At 36.9% G+C, this 13,904-nt stretch overlaps 1 long non-coding RNA gene across 5 annotated transcripts in view; it reads right to left on the bottom strand.

Moving 5' to 3' along the window:
- LOC138168575 (uncharacterized) overlaps window positions 1–5,312 on the bottom strand; it is a 64,094-nt gene extending 58,782 nt beyond the window's left edge. For 3 of the 5 annotated variants that reach the window (XR_011170146.1, XR_011170143.1, XR_011170145.1), the window contains exons 1-4: window positions 5,190–5,312; window positions 2,894–2,964; window positions 894–925; window positions 360–526 (exon numbers count right to left, since the gene is read on the bottom strand). This is a non-coding gene — a long non-coding RNA (uncharacterized lncRNA). Of the gene's footprint in view, window positions 1–317; window positions 527–893; window positions 926–2,893; window positions 3,071–5,189 lie in introns of those variants that run through there. The other 2 variants (XR_011170142.1, XR_011170144.1) reach the window with 2 other exon arrangements.
- Between the last annotated feature and the right edge of the window lie 8,592 nt (window positions 5,313–13,904).

The raw sequence follows: 13,904 nt of genomic DNA, 5'->3' as shown, positions 1-13,904 counted from the left end.
CTGCTCCCTCCCCATCCTACCTTATCCCCTATGAATTTTAACTTTAAGGAGACTATGAAATTTCAATTTAGAGGGAACATGACTTGATTACAGGATCATATAATATATCTAGAGCAGAAGGAACCTCAGAGGCCATTTTATAGATGAGGAAACGGAGGCCCAGGGAAATAAAATGATTCACCCAAGATCACACAGGTAGTAATTATCAGAGGTAGGATTTGAATTTGGACCCAGGTCCAGAGTCTATGATTTCAATCAATAGTATCTTCCCAAAGTACACACACACACACATACACACACACACATGTTTACATATATGTGTATTTTTCAACTATGAACTAAAACATATTGGTTCTAACCTTATTCCAAGTCAAGTGCAAGAGGAAAAAACTGAATTAACTTCTTTGTTTTATTCATCAAATGCTTTGGGATCCTTTCAGTTATATTCATCAGCCAATGCCGTTGTCCCCTCCAGACTTTTTTCCTAAATTGACATTCAAGCCTCTTCATTATTTGATGTTATACACTGGACACAGGGGAGAAGAAAGAAGAAACAAATAAACAAACTACCACCACAAGCTGCTGTATCTTTTCCTTTTCAAGGTATAGCATTGCTACACTTGGATGGGTCTAACAGACTCAACTCCTTTGAAAGTAATGGAATTACATTGCCATCACAGTTCACTGGTCGGCCTCATTTTAGAAAATTCATCTTTCTTAATGCCTCCACAGGAAAGTTGGGCAGCAGTGGCCTGTGAGAAGTGAACGCTGACACTGGGCAATAGAAAAGCCAGGGAAGGCTAGCTAAAAGGTGGGAGGAGCAAACTTGAGCCAAAGGGTGAAAACGTTACAATTTGCCACGAGGACCAGGAGAATCAGACTTTTCTGCTTACCTAGTAGTTCTTCCAGTTTCCTTCGGAATATTCTAGGACAAATAAAAATCAAATGTCAGGGCTGGAATCAATGGAATAAAATGAAGTATATACCATATGAAATGTTAAGAATATATTAGAAAAGTTACTTATGATGAAAAAAAATTATTGAGAAATCTTTTTGGTGATTGTAGTTTGGTTTCTCTTCCAAATTTCAGTGAACGTCTGTTTAGAAGCCAATCACTTGGCAATGAGATTAATGTGCATCCAAATTAAAAACCCATAGACTACAATCTACATGTCCTGACTTGGGAATATAATTGCACTTCCGGTCTAACCACAGACACTTCTTAGCTGTGTGACTCTGGGAAGGTGGCCCAGCCTCTACCTAATCTGTGAGATGATACCCTCTCCGGCCCCTTCATCTGTGAATCTATGACCTCATGATATTGTGATGCTGTACATTAGAGGGTATCTTGTATCCCAGAATCTCAGAGGTGTTCTAATTTGCCCTGTAACTTGAGTCAAAATCATCTTCCCTTTATAATATCTTTGGAAAGTGGTCATCTAGTCTTTTTTTTTTTTTTTGAAGACTTCTAGCAAGTGAAACCTGATTATTTCCTGAAACAGCCCGTTCTACTTTTGAAAAAAAAAAGTTAGGAAGTTTTATTTTGTTTTGATTTTCTTTCTATCCAGTCAAAAATCTTTCTGCAATTTTTTTTTCCTTTTTGGAGGGGTGAAGGCTGGGCAATTGGGGTTAAGTGACTTGTCTAAGGTCACACAGCTAGTAAGTGTTAAGTGTTGGAGTCCACATTTGAACTCAGGTCCTCCTGACTTCAGGGCCAGTGCTCTATTCACTGCACCACCTAGCCACCCCATTTCTACAATTTTTATACTTTACTTCCAATTATGTTCTCTGGGGCCAAGCAGTATGAGTCTAATTGACTTGAAACACAAGTAAGTGACAAAGCCAAGAAAAGAATCCAGCTATCCTAATTTTCAGTACAGTGTTCTTTCCTGTCATTTTTTAGTTCCTTTCCTAGGAGTGCTGACAAATAACAAAATAGATCAATGATTAGAGAGGTAGGAAGAAGACATGTTATAACTTGGTTCTACTATAAAATCACAAATATTAGACCCAACTTTCCTAATGTTGGGGCTATTAGTTGCTACTTTCTTAAAGCCAATAGTGATGATACACATCTATGATGGATAATAAATATTATGAGACATTGATTTTTTTGAACCCTCAGTTGTAGGCTATCTCAGAAATAGCTCACAAGGGAGAGAAGGGAAGTGGTAATTAAGAGGTCAGGGAAGGCCCATGTCATTCACTTATCTTTGATTCTAAATTCTTGTATTTCTTTTCTTATAAAATTAAACTTATTTTTACCTTAGATTGTGGTGATCGAATATATTAAACTGTCAAAAATATATGCTAACATAGTTTGTGGCCAACAACACCATTATACATATACAGAAAGACAACAACAACAACAACAAAAAAAAAAACACAGCATAGGATTTCTGCCTAAATTAGGTTCCTGCATTCCTTTGTTTTTTTAGATATTGAAATAGAGTGCCCTAGACGTCTTTATAATTTTCTAAGTTTGTCAATTGATAGATTGATCAAGGGTAGGTGGGATCTGACATTAGAATATTATGGCAGAATTTTTCTGGTGACAGATGAGGCCACCTTGACACAGACTCAAAGCTTTGCCCCTCAGTAATAAATCTCTGAGTGAAGTCATCTATCTCTGACCTGAAGCTTGGAAACAGAGGCTTGGGATACTGAAGTTTCATTGTCTTTATGAACATTAAATTTGGCTCAATGGCATAAATACATACCCTCAGCTTTCAATCTCTTTAATGGTGGCAGGTTATTTCTTTATTTTTTTCTAAAAGGTGGCAATCCTGCCCACTGATTTCTCTAGCCCACAGAGATACCTGACTGAGCCTTTATTTTTTGTTTAATGTTTAATGAAGGTTTAATCATTCTAAAAGGAAATTGTAATCAGTACCTCAGACAGATTTAGCAAATGCTGTTATATAGATCGTGCCTTAGTTCAGAAGTCAGTAATTGTCCTTGAATCTGAAAAGTAGAAGCGTTAAAGCTCAGAGATCATTCATGATTTCTTTGGCATCAAATTAGAACTGGAAACAGGATCCATTGTTCAAATGATATTAGTAGAGGGCACCTATACATTGAAAGAGTAAACAAATTTAATGTTGAAAGACAGTAGTAGGAAAAGAACAAAGGTACAATTGTTTGTGTGTGTGTGTTTAAAAATGATTCCAATATGTGTGCTTATATTTACTATCTCACATTCTAATAGGGATGCCACTAAGAGGCTATATTCCACATTTTTTGGTGTGTATGTTACATGTCTGTGAATACATTGCAGACATTCAGATTTAACATTTTTAATTCTTCCCTATCATGGGATAGAGATTAGCCTGAGTTTTTGAAGGGAATGCTAGCAGAGTACAATTTCTGGAAGGGTCTACCAAGCTGGGAAGGACAATGGATGCTTGTGATGATGATGATGATTAGCTACGAAACTCATGAAAACTATCTCTGCTAAGGAATGGAGGGGAATATTCACACCAATCAATCAATAAGAATTTATTAGTGTCTACTCTATGACAGGCCTTTTGCTAAGTGCTAGGGATACAAAACCTAAAGTAAAGTAAGTCTATTGTTTTCCAGGATCTTATATTCTATCAATGAAATTACATCTTTGAAGAATCAAAACACTTTCTTCTTTAGATGTTCTAGTGCCAAATGTGGGCCATTTGATTTTGAAGAAAGCGAGGGAATTCAAAAAAATTAAATTTTTATGAAATAATATTCAGTAGAAAATGGTGTACTGTTGATTATAGGGTGTGAGTTGCTTTGACTTATGTTACTGGTTTCTAAAATGTTAATAATCTCTGCTCTATTTTGGAGTTGAGGATAGAGATGAACATGTGATTTTACTTCGATAGGAAGAATTTCCACTAATCCTGCCTCTCATGCTTTTCCCCTGTGTGACATGAAGTAAGTCACTTAACCTTCCTTTTAACTAGTTTTCACTTCCTTACTTGTAAATAGAGGGGTTTGGACTAGAAGGCCAAGTGCCTTCTAGCTCTAGGCCTATAGTCTGTGGAGTAAATCAGTGAGTTGTCACTAAGTGTTGGCAGGAGGATTTGAGCCAATGTTTTCCTGCCTCCAAGGCTAGTCCACTGTCTGTTATGATACAAAAACTGTTGTTGCCGTTGTTTTTCATTTCCTTCCATTCCCTTTCCTTCTTTTTTCCTTCCCTTTCCTTCCCAGGACAAAGAGGGTTTAATTACTTTGTCCCTATTGATAGTATGCATCAGAGGTAGGAAGGCCTTGAACTTAGGTCTTTCTGATTCCTGAAAATGCTTCATAAATTGAGTTTTTTCACCCCCATTTATCCTAAAGAAATCATATTATGCTTTGATATATAAAAGTATGAGGAGGTTCATTTTACTTAAAATACATGTTTTAAAATCACCATTATATTACATATATATGACAAAGGACATTATAGTTTGCAGTGTAACTTTTCAAAATTCCAACTCATATTGTAACTCTTAGTAAAGACACTTTTGAAAATGTCATTTTCAGAGCTTTCATTTTAAATCCATAGGGTGTCCCACTGTCTTAAAAAGCAACAACTCAGTGTATGTGTTTCTGTGTATGTAACCAGGTCAGAGAGGGGTGGTAGTGGTGGTGGTGGTGATAATAAGTCATAAGATCATAGGATTTTAGAGCTGGAATGCTCCTTTAAGATCTAATCAAATTCATTTTTCAGAGAAGGAAACTGAGGCCCATAAAAGGAATGTAATTTGCCAAGATCATACAGAGAAGTTAGGAGATTTATATTTGACAGAAAAATATTTTTTTCTATAGGTTTTGAAGAGTACATGAATTTAATATTACTTTTAAGAAGTTCACCATTTGTGGAATTAATTTTTAATATTTGGAATATTTATCTCATTAAAATCATCCTAAATTTTAAGTTGTATATGCTCAAACATCCTTGTTTAATCTCTCACAAAATTTGCATGTCCAATTTAAATCACCTTTTACTTGGATGACATCATGGCCCATGTACAGATAGCTGAAATTAATCAAGGTAATTCTGTTGAGTGATCTACTTCGGCATTTTCATCTGATGGAGCCAGGAAATGGGGTAGCTAATTGACCATTTTGGAGTATTCTAAGATCTTAACAATTCCATATTTAAGGAGGTTAATAGGATACTAATTGGGGACTAGGTGAAGAGTTCACAAGAAAAATGAACTTACCTGAATTTGAAGGCTGTGAGTAGTACAAACCACCTTCCCTTACTACTGCTGTTTCACATGGTTTTGCTCTATAACTGGGAGGAGGGGGGCAGAAAACTAGCACCTTTTGAGTGTTACTGACTGACTTACAGCCATCATTACTTTTTTTTTTGTTTGTTTCTGGATAACAATGACTGGCAATGTGCCAATGCCAGAGGCCATGAGCAAGATCAGCACTATTATTTTCATAAAAGAGAAATGTCAGAAAAATTCCTCAGGGTTGGGGCAGGGGGAAGAGAATAAATTTGAAATACTGATTATTTCAAGTTAAGGTAGCCATGTCTGTACTACAGTTCTGGGAATACCACATGTTAAATTCCTCAATTAAGAGTTAAAGTGTCTTATTTTTTTAAAAAAGCCAACAACAGAAAACAACTTCCTTCCCAGTTCTTTACTCATTTTCGTTCATGGAATAAATGAATTGATATTATATATATATGCATATATATACACATACATATATATACATACACACATATACACATACACATACCTATATAATGTATATGTATGTGTGTATCTATATATCCATATGTTATCTATTTATATATGCATATATACATAGGTACAGAGATATGGACGTAGATATACACAGATATATGTGTTTTTAATTCTTGTACTGCTATCAATAAACCTGAGCTATGTTTATAAGACAGAAATAATATAGAGATTGAGGTATTTTTCCTGGCATTTTTGTTGTAAATTTCTTAAAAATGAGACATGGCTGATTTGAAAATTTTTTCAAGTTAAAAAAGAAGTCTAAAAGATTGCTGAGTCCCCTTGCTTCCTAGAAAATCTTCCTGAAAATGTTAGACTCCTTTGGGATAAAATAGCTGCTAAAGACACAAAGGTGTAATGATTTTTACCATCTTGTATTCCTCATATTGTTTCCATACACAACAGGGTATGCTTTCCCCCAATATTACCTTAGCTTTTTACAGTCAGAAAAAAAGAGTTAACATTTTTTTTTTTTTACTGTAAAGGCTTGTGGCATGTCTTTCTGTCTCTCTCTGGGCACACAATCAATCTTCTAAGTTTCCAGGAGCAGCTGAGATTTTTAAAAACAGCTGTAATCTGCGGTCATTGATGGTGGAGTAGATTGTTTGCCAAACTATTACCATAACTGTCAACCGAAATCAGAAAAATAATCTCATTGTGCCGGACAGATGCGTTTCCTGCATTATTGATATAGTCACTGCAGAGTAATAGAGAAATATAAAGCATTGTTCTATTTACAAAAGGAGATTGGCCAAGTCCTTGAAAGTGAGCATGAGGGACAGGCACTTACAGGAAGTGAGATATAGTCAACTCAGTAAAAGTTATGTGTCAGGGTCACATGACCTCCACAGTCAGCAGTAGAATCTCATAGTTTTCAATAGCCTTCCGCTCCCTCCCCCTTTCATTTTCAGCTTTCTGGTCTAATCTCATACTAAATGAGTTTGCTGCAGCTCAAGTATAGCATTATGGGATTTGTTATGTTCCCTTTACCCCTCACCCCAGTGGTTTCTCAGAATATGCAAACCATTATAATGTGTGCTCCCCATACCTGTCCCCCTGGGTTCCAAATAAATCACTACAGACCACCACATTACACTATAATAGAATTTGTTTCTTTCATGCTGATGATCTCTAACACCTCACATAGCATTTTGCTAAACACTACTCGTGCAGTGACTTTGTAAGGAAGCTGAGCAATCTTTCTTTGCTTAGCAACTGTTCAAATGTAGCTTGGGCTATTAAAATCATTTTATTGAGAGATATCACTTAGGGCAGGGGATTATGCTATTTAGTACTACCAAAAAAATAGACTGCTAGATGATTGGCTGTTCACTACAGATAGGTATGGGCAAATGAAATTTTTTTGACAAAAAGGACAGTTCCTCTTTCCCCCTTATAAATCCCATTAAGATTATGTTTTAAGTGACAGTGAAAGATCTAAGTTTAAATTCCTATATGAAATAATAGCAAGTATCTGGAATCTGTTCCTTGTTTCAAAAGGTATCTAATATCTCATAGTATAAGTCAATGAACTATGGTTATTTCATCCTGAGCACAGGACAAGGAGCCAGGAAGTCTGATTTCTAATCTTGGCTCTTTCACTGACTTGCTGTTTGACCTTGGGCAAGCCAATGTGTCTGAGGCTTAGTTTCCTCTTTAAAAAAAAAAAAAGCATAATAATCCTGATTTACTGCTTCTGTATGGTGTATTGATTAACTCATTAATGACTATAAAGTTCTTCAAAAAGAAATGGTTAAATTTTGAGGATACTCAACTTGAGAGGAAAGCAGCTATACCAAGAAGAAGGGTCACAGCTGCTTGGTCTTAGCAATAAATTAGCATCCCTTCCTAACCCCCAGGCTCAAAAGCTTAGTGCAGTATCCTGGTAGTCTGGTTACAGACCAACATCAACATGCTTAAGCTCTAGATCTGGGCCCACTGGGTTCTCCCCATGCAACTATCCCTGAACACTTGTTTTCAATGTGTACACTATTGGAACTCAAAATTGGGGGAATCAGATATCATATTTGCAAGTGCTTCAATATCACAATCCCCTGAACTATGATGTTGCACCATTAGTGATCTTTATTCAATTTCAGATCTCAGAGTGCCAAGGTGTTTCTCCTGGCCCAAGTACTCTCTTTTTCCATATTTGGAAACCATCCAGGGACCTGGACTTAAAGTCCCAAATGTATCCTCAAGTTTTCCAAGGATTGGCACCCAAATAACACCCCTACTCATTCATAACACACTAACTCATTGTCACTCTATTGGCATATACTTGAATTAACTAACTACTCTTTCTGCTCACAATATGGTCTGTCACAAAAATCCAGGGGCTGGCTTATGTAGCACTTACTTCACTGAATGCCAGCATCAAGAGAATGTCCTGATGCTCTTTTATAGGCCTGGGAGTAATTCACTGCCATGGCCAGCTGCAGTCTTTTTCTGGCTTGATGCAGCTGCCTGCCTCGAAAGTCAAGCATTCATAGAGTCTAACAGAGTCCTGTAGAAAATTCTCTTGCATCTCTGAACTAATCTCAAAATTAGAGATTGTGTGACAAGGAATTCTCCATCACCGTCTCATCTAGTTAACATGATATCATTTTGAAACCACATGAGAGAGTAGAGTGGAGTAGCAAGGGAGGGCAAAGAAAGTGAATATAATTTTATTAGATTGACTCCTAGATGTTGCCACTACTTAAACCATCCCCACAGTGCTGATGGACACTGGGAAAGTAAGATTGCCAAAGGTTATATGCCACAGAACTATCAGGGAAAGTTTGCTTGGGAATCTATTTTCTGAAATGTATACCAGTAAGTTATCAGTAAGATCAGTAAGTTAATATTTTTAGACTTATTATTTTCTGAAATGTATACCAGTAAGTTATCAGTAAGATCAGTAAGTTAATATTTTTAGACTTATTATTTCACCTATGTAACTATTCCCTATTCTTATAAGGGTTGCATCACCATTTGTCCTTAATATATAGTCTTAATGAATTTTGGGATTCTTCCCACCAAAATATTCCTCCCTAGTTGTTCATTCTTCAAGTAATGGATTTCTCCGAACTTTAGCTAGGCCCTCAAATAATAGATACTGAGTCCATCACTCAACCCTTACTTATTATTGATACAGCTTAATAAAAGCAATTAGTTTATTTTTCAAAAGACCAAAGTGACTTCCACACCACAATGAGACATTAGAGTAGGACTTTAGTAGAGGAAGATGATGTAGAGAGCTTTTTGTTGTTGTTCTCAAAATTAATATCCTTTGCAGATGAAGGAGAAGCTATCGACCCAAAGTTAATAAGCCATGCAGTTTGAGTGGCTTGCTTTTTCAAACTTCCTATGACTAAGGAGTACATGATAGTTACTCAGGGTTATCAATGTAGCACAAACCAACATGAGTCTTATAGATATTTGTAAAGCCAATCAGGAGCAGATCTCCTAAGGACTGCTACTGTGAATTAAGGATATAATTGCATAGTATAGTGAAATTTCTATTTATTCAACAATAAACTAAAGCAAAACATTCAAGAAACTAAAGCACATCATTCACAAAACATAACATAACTTATTACTAAGGTGGCCACATAGTCTTAAAAAACACATTCAATAAGTCACAATCTCCTCAATCAATATAGAGTACCCAAATCAAGACTTCTTTCATCTTGACTCCAGGCTGGCTTCCAATAATCCTTAAGCCAAATATCCTTAAGGGGTAGTAAAAAGTACAAAGGCCATCCATCCCTAGGCAACAGTAAGTTAACATATCATCAGTCACTACTGAGTACCCAAGTAAAGTTCTCTTTCATCTTGATTGGAGGCTGGCTTCTTTTTTTTTTTTTGGATGGGGGAAGGCAGGGCAATTGGGGTTAAGTGACTTGCCCAAGGTCACAGGGCTATTAAGTGGTAAGTGTCTTAGTCCAGATTTGAACTTGGGTCCTCCTGACTCTAGGTCTGGTGCTCTATTCACTGTGCCACCTAGGTGCCCCAGCAGACTGACTTCTAAACAAACCTCATGGCTCCTCTTCCATGCTCCCAGCTCTTGTTGCCTGGAATCACAGGTAGGCAACTCTCTATTCCTGTTCCATATCGCAGCTCACAGGGACTGCTTTACACTAAGCTCTTCACAGTTTCTGTTTCTAGGAAAACAAAGCTCAGCAGGGCTACAACAATATTACAACATTGCCAGCACTATGATCTCAATTCACTTTCTGTCTGAGAAATCAACACAAATCAAAAGGCAGAGTGCTTCTGTCAGACAAAGTAACACAATTCAATAGACAGAATGTTCCTGTCTGACAAAGTAACACAAATCAACAGACAGAGTGCTTCTGTCTGACAAAGTAAGACCAACAGAGAACAACAGACAGAACAACAGACAGCGTGTCAACATCACAAACATTCTCTCTCTTAGCTCTATTTGGCCTCAGCTTGTGCTCAAGTTTTTATCTGCTCTGCTCCTTCTTGTTCCACACCTTCCTGTTTTGCTCTTTCAGCAAACTCCTCCCACTCTGGGCTCCATGTGATGACCTTAGGCCTATTAAGGGCAGGGAAGGTCTCCAAAATCCGTTTGACTTTTTAAGAGCAACACAAATGTATGCTGTTCCAACAAAGACTTGACACAATCAAAGGTGAGGTTCAAAGTCACTTGATTAGCTGAAACAAGGAGCAAAATACTACTTTGCTTGCCGTTACAATATTTAAAACTATGTAGGTGTCAAAGCCAAGAAATTGAGCTTCTGATCTCTTAGAACCAGGATTAATTAGCTGCCCAATCCACTGTCACCTTTTTTTGGAATTAAGCACCAACAAGGAAAACCGAAAAAGTAGTTCCCTTTCTTGTGTATTTGCAACTGACTTGTCCTGATGGATCTTGATATTTTCTCATCTATTGTAATGTGTTCTATACTTAGGAGCTGGTTTTCTAGAGGTGATAAAGGAGGGTCATGGGAATTGAAAAGGGGAGAATAGACATAAAAATACTTATAGTAGGAGATATTAAGACAAGAAAAAGACTAGAAGCAAATCATAGTATTTCATTTTTATAGTTTAAGCAAGTAGTCATGGATATTTCCCTACCACCTCTTCTTCTCCCCACAATCTGCGATCCTCTAATCCACCAGAATAACTTTCTGTAAAACAAAAAGGGGAAAAAACATACAATCCCATCTCTAATAGTATAGCTTTGTGATCCACCAATTTCCAAAATACAATGTTTCTTCTTTAAAGAAAGCTGTTTTCATCAGAGAGATTGTAGAATAAAAAGTTTAGCATTTTAGTGTTGGTTGGTTTGGTTTTCCTTTTAATTAAAAAAAAAATGATCATACAACCTTATACTGAGTAGTCTTCTAACTTTCTAATCAAATTTAGCATGGAACTTGAAAGGGGAATTCCTAGATAGTCTGTTCAAAGGAACTGCAGACAGAATCACAAGAATCCCTTTCCAGGTAGAGAGGGTGGTGAGAGTGGAGAAATATGTTTTTAAAAAAGGAAAATATTTTTAAAAAGGAAATTATTCTTTAAGAACTTCCTGTCTTCTTAGTCAACAAGCATTTATTAAGAACTTACTATGTGTCAGAGCACCTTGCTAAGGGCTTCTACAAATATTACCTATTTGATCCTCACAACAACCCTGGGAGGTAAATGCTGGTTGCTGTCCATTCTGGAAGAGAACCAAAATGACATCATTATGTGGGGTCAAGGTACAGTGTGTCCAACTGTGGCTGATCAGATCAATGCAAGCCTGAAAGGTTCTACCACAGGTCAAGCACAAGATGCTAAGGACTGAGAATACAAGCAGAAAGACAATCCCTTTCTCTCACACAGCTTACATTTTAATGGGGAAAGACAACACATAAAGGAAGCTGAAAAGTGGGGAAGAGTTGAATTCACTTCCTCCTTTACTTTGTCTAAAATGATGAATTCTTGTTTAAAGCAGCTCTTTTTCCATAGGAGAAGTGCAATTCAGTGGAAGTTTACAGTGATTGTAGAATCATAGACGGTCCTTGGAGATTATATTATACAACTGCCTCATTTTACAGATAAGGAAATAGTCCCTGAGAAGTTATCCCCACAATTTCACAAAAGCTTCAGAGTTTGGATTCGAACCCAGTTCTTTTGAAGAGAACAATGAGAGAGAGGGAATAATCCTTTATGTAGTGCCTACTGTGTGCCAAACACTGTGCTAAGTGCTATACATATTTTATCTCATTTGATCATTACAACAATCCTGAGAGGTAGATGCTATTATTATTTCCAGTTGAACAAACTGATGTAGACAGGTTAAGTGATTTCCTCAGATCTGAACTCAGGTCTTCCTCATTCCAGACCCAGCACTGTATATCCACTGTGACACATAGCTGCTTTTCTTTGACTCTTAAACCACTATTCTTCCTATTGTCCTCTACTCCTTTTGATTATATCCTAATCAAATTTGATTTGGCTTGATAATATGGTTTTAATAAAATTTAGTAATCCAAATTTGCATTCCATTCTGTATTATTTGGGGGGGGGTTACCAAATAACACAGAAAAAATACAAGTTAAGTATGTAGGAGAGAAGATTATGGTAGGTGGAGCCTGACCTCACAGGTCAGTAGGGAGCTAATTGTTCTATAAGGGGCAAAATAGATTATTGCCCAAGAATACTCAGTGACACTGTGTAGCTACGAAGTAAATATTGTTTAGATTCGTTTCATTCACATAGAAGCACAGGTTTCTGGCTGGTATGTGAGTTTAATTGGGCCCTAAAGACAGGGCACTCTTTCACTGACCTCATAGATGGCCTTGAGGAATATGGCTTACCACACTGTTTCTCTATCACTTAATGTGGTTGAAGGCAACTAAGTTTCACAAAATAGTACTATAAAGACTCAAGGGGTTGCAGTATATAAGTACTATTAGTAGTAGGGGAACATGTTTAGACTAAAGAAAGTTGCTCAAATAATTAAGAATTGATTCAATTAACCTTTGTGGTTAGTTTTGACACCCCATATAGCAATAGCTTACATTCTGGAATACTCCAAGTATTTCCCATTGTATAACCTTTTTCACTTGTTTTGCTTTGCCTCCTCTCACACACTCACACACATACATATATACACATGAGCAGATACACCAAATGCAATAGTGTTTTTAATTGAAAAGCATAAATTTGGCCTGCTAAATCTATTAACGATTTGTTTTAATTAGGAACCCAGCTGCTTCCTGAGATTTTGCAGTCTGGGTTTCAGAACTTTAGCCATACTGAAAATGAGTCTCGAGTGAGTTGCTTTTAAGTCTCTCGGATCAGCATTTTTAAAGACTTGTTGGAAGGGAGAAGCTTGTAAAAGTGTCTGCGTTCTACATATTGCACCCCCATTTGTCCTTGGATAGAACTGAAGGTACTCAGTGCAGCCACAGCCCTACCCCTGACCTTTCTTTTGTGAAAGTCAAATTCAGTAGACCATATATCATTTCATCAACTTGTCTTGGCTAGCTTTTTAGAGATGGGGACCTTGCCAACTTGCATGTATCATCAGTAATTGTTTTGGTCCTACTAACCCCTCCATCAATAGGGGGAGCTGTTACTTAATTGAATATTCTCTAAATATACATAAATTCTTTTTTATAGTTGTCCTGCACTGCCACTTTAAGTAAGTTAAGCAAGGCAGGCTGTTAAAGTAGGTGACCACTGGTTTAAGCTTATGAGACTGTTTTCCAAGTAGTTTAGGTTAATTTCCTTTTCCTCCTCTCCCATTTTTCCCCCACAGAAATGTGACAATGTATTCCCTCCACAAATGCAGTGCTCTCACAAGCTATTCATTCTTTGCATCCATTGAATTTGGAGTCAGAAGATCTGGAGTCAGATTTTTGACTTCTCTATCTTCTACCTCTATGACTTTGGTCATGTATCTCAGTTTATCTGGGCCTCCCTTTCTTTATCTATAAAATGAAGGGGTTGTGCCATAGATTGTCTACTGAGGTTCCTTTCAGTTATATACCTATGTTCATAGATGTTATGTGAGTCCTGCTTATGGTTTCCCATATCTGGGCGATCTTTTGATAGTTTGTGAGTACTAGTTTAGCATTCAGCCTATCCAACTTTATCCTTCTCTCTCCCTACATGATCTTCCTACCTTCTTTTATGATCAAACATTTCCTTGATAATATCCTTTGTAACATCCCTTAG

This window comes from Petaurus breviceps, unplaced genomic scaffold (assembly GCF_028583685.1).
Source record: "Petaurus breviceps papuanus isolate PSGF00001 unplaced genomic scaffold, PetGlider_PUasm1.0 37, whole genome shotgun sequence".
Classification (NCBI taxonomy): domain Eukaryota; kingdom Metazoa; phylum Chordata; class Mammalia; order Diprotodontia; family Petauridae; genus Petaurus; species Petaurus breviceps.
Note: the sequence above shows the minus strand (reverse complement) of the source record. Positions and strands in the feature narration are given on the sequence as shown.